A 7,334-nucleotide genomic window follows, 5' to 3' on the forward strand; every position below is an offset into this window, starting at 1 on the left:
AGGGGCTTGTTTGAAAATGTAACAAGTGGGCGATGGAGGCGGATCAGAGGTGAGGATCCACAGCTTGACAGCGAATGAGGGATGATAGGTACGGTGCGAATAGACTGTGAAGTGCCCTGAAAGCATAGTCTCCTTGTGATCTAGGTTCAGTGCCCTATCCACTAGGCTATACTGCCTATAAGAGCGTTTGCCTGTGCACTTCAGGCTCTGACCCTATGCGGCGGAGAGGTGTCTACACTAGGCTTTTTGACACCCCCCCCCCCCCCCCGAAGTCTCATCACTGCTACCACCAAGTTCAGCTCCACTGGTGACTGCAATTTAGGTCTCCGGGTGGCCTCAGCGGTTTCAGGCACCATGCCATTTAACCCCGCTCAGACTAGGCCGGTGTGATGTGGCGGTTCGAACACCAGCAGCCACCTGAGCCCCCCACCTACACTGGAACTGCCATCCCTCTTGCTGTCACGGGTGGAGTTGAACTGGTGGTAGCAGTCGTGGGATATTCAAGCAAAGACCTCCTAGTGCAGGAATGGCCTGGAGTGTTGTCTGAGTAACGACTGGGTAAAAATGAAAGGAGGACTCACTCCTAATTTGTAGGATTTTGTCTACACTGGGAGTTGTGCCCAGATATCAGTCACCAGTGCAGCTGCACTGGTGCATCCATCAGTGCAGACAGGCAAAGCCACTATTTGCACAGCTGCAGGACAGGTTACCCCCTATTTCAAGAAGGACTAAGCACCATCAGTGCAAATCGTCACTTTGCCTGTCTACACTGATGCTTGCACTGGGGCAGCTATACTGACGGCTGAGATCCGCGTAACCCAGTGTAGACAAGGCCTAACTCAGGGTGCATAGGTTGTTAGAGGCTACAGAAATGTCAGGGGGTCAGGCAGACTTGGACTCTGGTGGCTAGCCCGAGCCACTGCCCAGGCCACGGTGTCCACACGGCTGTTGTTAGCACGCTAACACTAGCTAAGCTAGTACCAGTCTGTCTACCCATGCTGGGAATCACACCTGTGAGCTGCTGCATAGACATGCCCTCTGCGCCCAATCCAAACCTCACCCAAGTCAATGGGAGCCCTTCAATTGATTCCAGCAGGCAGCTGATCTAGATCTGTCTGGACACTGCAATCACCCCAGCTCTGCAGAACAGTCATGATTAGATCACTCTGCCCTGGGAGGCTTGGACCAGGGATCAGCCCAATTCTCTTCATAGGTTCAAGTCACAGCTGGGCAGTCCTTGATTTGTGATAACGATGTTTCTTAAAAAGAAAAGGAGTACTTGTGGCACCTTAGAGACTAACCAATTTATTTGAGCATGAGCTTTTGTGAGCTACAGCTCACTTCATCGGATAACTAACACGGCTGTTACTCTGAAACCTGATGTTCCTTAAGTGTTCATTCACTGGGCAACTGCCTCCACTTTATGAGGAACGTAAATTTCCTGAAAACTGGTTGCAAAATGCAGCTATTATCCCTCGAGATTCAATCTGCAGGCGCATTTGAGCAAAGATAAATTCAGGGGGATGGTGTGAAAACTTTCCAGTTGGACAAACCATGTAGAAGAACCAGCTGTCTTCTGAGCTCCTTCATTAGAAAAATAATCTTCAGCCTTTCTACAGCACTTGCCATCAAAGCACTTCACACATGTTAATTAATCAGTCTCCAGATTTGCCCTGTGGGATGGGTCAGCATCATGATCCCCATTTTACAGCTGGGGAAACTGAGCTCACCCTGAGGTGCCTGAGCTCACCCAGCAGCTGGACCATATAAACCCACCCATCAAAGGGGAAGTGGCGTGAGACAACAAATCAGACACAGCTGCAGTCTAGGGTTTATCTTCTTTTAGACTATAAGCACTTCATGTCCTATATGTTTATACAGCACCCAGTACGCTGGGGCTCAATACAGACAAAACCCCTAGGCATTACTGTAATATACAATATATACAGTATTGCCAATGTCAAAGGCTCAAAAATCAGAGTAAGGACCCCACAAAATCAGGTTTTTTACAAAAATGAACATTGGGTCTTTTTATTTGCCTGTGGGTTTTTGAACCTTTGGGGTAGGTGTGGGACTGGTCATGTTTTCGAGCTTTTATTTGCAGCCATGACTCCAGAAACTCACATTTTAAGAAGTAAAAGCTGAGACTCGGTTAACGCCATGACTACAGGAGCTGGGGATTTAAGAAAACCATGACAAGACTTTAGAAAATGATTCAGCAAAACAGCCCGATATCATGGGAGTCACAACGAAATCACGAGAGCTGCTGATGAGACAAACGCTCTAGCTCGAGCTGAATCCCAAAGGAGTGGAAGCACTGGGAAAATATCAGCAGTGTTGTGGCAGTGTGCACACTCCCGCTTTGTCACACGCACCCAGCCCACCCACTGTACATTGTTCCGTGGGGTTATTTTTTTAATCAGACACGTTTTAAAGCAAATTCACTCCCAACACAGCTGAAAACTCTAACACTTTAGCATATTGCTACTAACTTTGAATGAAGTGGGGTGTTTTCACCCTCTTCTTGTCTTTTGAAGACTAGAATTTGCCTTCACCATGCTTTCCCTAATCAAGATTACCTTCCCCCCGTCCCCTCCCAAGATTCCTATTTTGAGGACAAACAAATAACTGAAAGCAGGCACTGGAGAGAACATTACACTAACTGCATTTAAAATGTCCAGCCTCCTTTCCCCCCTGCTCCCCGCCGTGGCTTCTCCTTCCAAAGGAATCCAAATGCTCTGGGATATAGCGCAGGCCCTGAGCTCAGCATGAGTGATTTCAGGGTGATGCTTGCTCTGGCTAAAAGAGCTAGTGGGATCCTTACATGTATAAGAAGTAGAAAGGAGGGAAGAGACCTCGCCTCTGTATACTGCGCTGGTAAGACGGCTACTCGAATGCAGCATCCAGTTCTGGTGTTCAGGCTTCAAGAAGGATGGGGAGAGAGTTCAAAAGGAGAGCTGCAGACATTATCACAGGGCTGGAAAAGAAGCCTTGCAGTGGTGGAGGGACTCCATCTATTCGGTTTACAGAAGAGCGGTTGAGAGGTGATTTGATCCCTGGGTATATGGACTTGCACGTGGACAAGAGATCTGATAGTGGAGGGGCTTTGCAATCGTGTTGACAAAGGCATAACAAGAGCCAATGGCTGGAAGCTGAAGTTAAACAAATTCAGCCTTGAAATAAGATGCAATTTCCTAGCAGCGAGGGGTGATTAAACATTGGAACAGCTTATCAGGGGCGTTGGTGCACTCACCATTGCTTTGGGGTCTTTAAAACAAGATTAGATATCTTTCTAATAGATAGGCTTTAATCCAGCTCCGGGAAGGATTCTCTGGCCTGCGTTATGCAGATTGGACTAGAAGACCACAGTGCTCCTTTCTAGCTTTAGAATCTACGACCATTGGCTGAATGTTTCTGCTAAAGTCGTCACTAGCGAAAAAGTACATTGATATTCAAATGGTCATCATTATGTTTCAGAGTCAACACCCCAACTGATGTGGATGGGGAAGTAGATCACATTTCCCTTAGCTTCCCTGGGACTGGTGGCCCCCTAATTGATTGACACTAATGTCAATCGGGAGTAACTCCACTGACGTCAATGGGATTTCAATGCTATAAAATTGGCATAACTGAAAGGAGAATCCTCAGACCTATAGACTCTGTCTTAAAACTCCAGGGGGTGCCAGAGACCTGTCTACACTAGCACTCCCACCATTGGTGCCCAAGGGTAGCAAAGATTGAGATGTCTGGCAAAAAAGCCTTGTGTAGACAAAGCCCTGCACTAACAATCACCAAAACGGACCAGCCCTCCTTGGTTAGCATGGGATAAATGGGAGAGCTGATGGGGTTGAAAGGGCAGCCTGGCACGTCTGGGCCCTGGCAGTTGACAGCTGTAGCTCCCTGGTGAAGCTCACGCTTGCTGTGTGACTCTGCTAACGTGGATGGAGTCACACCAAGGGCGGATATGACCCGGCGTAGCACTCTGCCCCTCCCAGCTCCAGCTGAGCCTCTCAAAGCACTTCTCGCACATTCATGGATTTGTTCTGGGAGGTGAGTCAACTTCATCATTCCCAGAAGGGGAAACTGAGGTACAGAGAGAGGAAGTGGCTCAGCAGGACAGTGGCAGAGCCAGGAATAGACTCCAAGTCTCCTGACTCCCAATCTGTGTTGAATCCCCTCTACGCTAATCCACTAGACCCCACTCCCTTTTCAGAACTGGGACTATAGCCCAGGAGTCCTGATTCTTAGCCCTCCCTGCCCTCCATCTCTGGCCACTAGACCCCACCCCCAGAACTGGCATTAGAACCCAGGAGTCCTGACTCCCAGCCTCTCTCTGCCTTAGCCACAAAACTACACTTCCTGCCTAGAGCCCTTCCTGAAATAACACCCAGTAGATTTGTAGATTTCCTGTTGAAGAAACCACCATGAAACAGACTTATGAAACAATTTAGGCCCCTGTGACCTCCATCTGTGGCTGCTGCAACTCCACGGAATACAACAGCCCTTACACCAGGGTGAATTTGGCCCAGAATGCTCATCTTAAATCAGAGGTGTTTTTCAGCAGTAATTAACTCATCCTAGGACACAATCTGCCTCCCGCCCTCCACCATTGCCTTCTCTGCTGTGCCATGCACAGCTGAATGGATAACCCCGGGACGGACAAGGCCTTGGTTGTTACCAGTCCATATTCACCCTTCTGGGTGCAAAATTCAGCCGGCCCAGGGGAAGTGAAAGGGGAGTGAAAGGGGGCAAATGCCCACTCGCAGGCTTGCTCCCTGATAACTGCTGATCCTGTGGGTGGCAAAGGATGGTTGGGGGGCCCCTTTGTCGGGATCCACAATATGATCCCCTGTGCCCCCCCAACCCTACAGCGATGCCAGGCTAAGCCTGTCCAACTGCTGTTGGAGTTTGCATGGGATGGAGCTATGGGGAGAGCCCCTAGGGACCTGGGGAGCTGGGAGGCAGGGTGGAGATGGCCCTGGCGTGATCTCGGAAGCTCTGAGGTTGTGGAAGGCTGAACCCATTGCTAGTTCCGGGTTGGAGGGGACACGCCAGATTACAAAGTGAACTGGAAACAGGAGGCAATTTTAACCAAGGAGGGTAACTTTACTGGAGATTGCCCAGGGGTATGGCGCAGTCTCCACACGCTCTAGCTGCAGCACAGGTGATGGGGCTGGACGCTGGAATCTCTGGGGGTGGGTCTCTGGCCTGTGCTACGCAGGTGCTCAGACTGGATGCTTATAACAGTCCCTGCTGGCCTCAACATCCTTGACTACGAAAGGACCCAGGTCAAAAGGTCCAGCCGCAACGTGCTACAACCATAACCACGTTCTCGAACGGGGTCTGTGTGTCCAAAGCATGGCACAGCCATGTTCTTAGTGTGCCATCATCACGGGAGCCCCCCAACATGTCTGGGGCTAATATGAGTGTGAAGGAGCTGGGTGTTACAGGCGGGGAGACTGCTGATGGGGGAGGCTGGATTGGGGGGATCCTGGGGGAGGGTAAGACGAGGAACGGCTGGAACTGCAGGAGCATATCACAGGATGATGAGTGGGGATCCTGGGAACTTCCACATGGGAATGTGGCTTCAGGGTGTCTGCAGCAATCCTGGCTATTTAATGTTTCCCACAATCCACGCTGTCACGGTAAAAATACACACAGGTGTTATTCGGATTTATTATTTGTATTATCACAGTGCCGAGGAGCCAGGACCCCGCTGTGCGGGTGCCGGACAAACACAAACCAAAGGGCAGCCCTGTCTGCTTGCAAAGGTAAGGCCACCCGGGTAGTGCAGGTGGGGAGAAAGCCCAACACAATATCTCTAGGGAGAAGGTGTGAACCGACCCGTTCAGTTCAATGGGGTGTTGGGGCAAAAATGACCATTTCAGTGTCAGCCTTGTTAAGTCCCTCACTGCTAATTGGTCTCAGCGGAAACATCCACCTAATGTGAAGTGCTAACCCAGCAGGGGCTGGGTAGACCATTGCACAGGGTGAAAAGAACAACTCTGAAAGAATGCAAATATTCTCTTTACTTCTAATAGGATTACTGGTGCAGGAGTGTAGGAGGAGCCCTACTCATGGGACTAGCTGCTGTACAAACCCAGGACAAAAAGATGGTCCCTGCCCCGAGCAGCTTCCAATCTAAGTAATAATTTGTTCTGGGTTTGTACCGCACCTAGCACAATCCTAATCCATAACTGGGGCTCCTATCTGCTACATAATACACATATCTAATCTAATCTATCTATCCCATCCACCCCCGTATCATCTATCTATCTAATCTCTTTAAACTAGGAGCCTGAGAAATACCTCAAAACCTGTCTTTAGGGGGCAGATCATTCTCAGGGATGTGGTGTGAGGGAGTTTGATTTTTAACAAGGCTGGGTGAAATAAAAAAGCAGCTTTTAAACAAACGACTAAGGAAAGTCACAAACAATGTCCGTATGCCATTTATGAGTGTTTTCAGATGTAGTACAAGGGAATTGCCTTTGGGCGGGTGGGGAGGAGGAGGGATCTCACCGTTTTCCCAGGGAATCTATGGAATAAATCCTTCAAACTATGTGGTAAAATGTACCTGGTTTTGTTTATGGCTGTGTGGAAATTCCCCATAGCATGCCTGAGTCTGAAAATTGCGGTGGGTTTAATATTTAGGTTGGAGGCAGGGAGGCAAAAAGATAAAGAACATGTTGTGGGCTTTTGTGGGCTTTGGATTGAACAGAAGAAAAAAAAAGAAAAACAGAAAACAGCCAAGGAGCAGAATTCCCCTTTCTCTGCACATGCAGGAACCCCGGGAAGGCCTCATGCTTTGAAATGGCACCTTTAACCTTGCTTCCTTTAGCTGTTTGCATCCGCTGTTACCTTCAGAATAGCTCTTCTAGCCCGGGTCTTTCCCTGAATACTTAGGGGCTCATTCTGCACCGGGGGGCTTCAGTCTCCAAAGGGTTAATGGACGGTGCACTGGAGTATGAGTTCTTACTCCTGGCGGGTATCCATGGCAAAAACCCCATTGATTTCAATGGGGGCAGGGCTAGGCCTTCACTGCACAACTTCCTGGTTCATTTTTTGCTTGAGAAAATAAACAACCAGTTTTCTCAGCCACCGTGCAGGGGTCTGGCCCCTGAATCTGCACGGTCACGGAGCCCATGTACACTCCCCGAACTTTCCCTTGACCTGCCTGACCCAAATGGCCTCCTCGGATCCAGCCAGGATCCTTGCTCCGTGGTGGGCTGGCTGGGTGGCTCGGAATGGTGCCCTTGTGTTAAATTCACCCTGGTGCAGGCCCCATGCAGGACCTTCGGGGTCTCGTAAGCCCTGAGATGTGGCTTTGGGGATGG

The sequence above is a fragment of the Caretta caretta genome, chromosome 4 (assembly GCF_965140235.1).
Source record: "Caretta caretta isolate rCarCar2 chromosome 4, rCarCar1.hap1, whole genome shotgun sequence".
NCBI classification, from domain to species: domain Eukaryota; kingdom Metazoa; phylum Chordata; order Testudines; family Cheloniidae; genus Caretta; species Caretta caretta.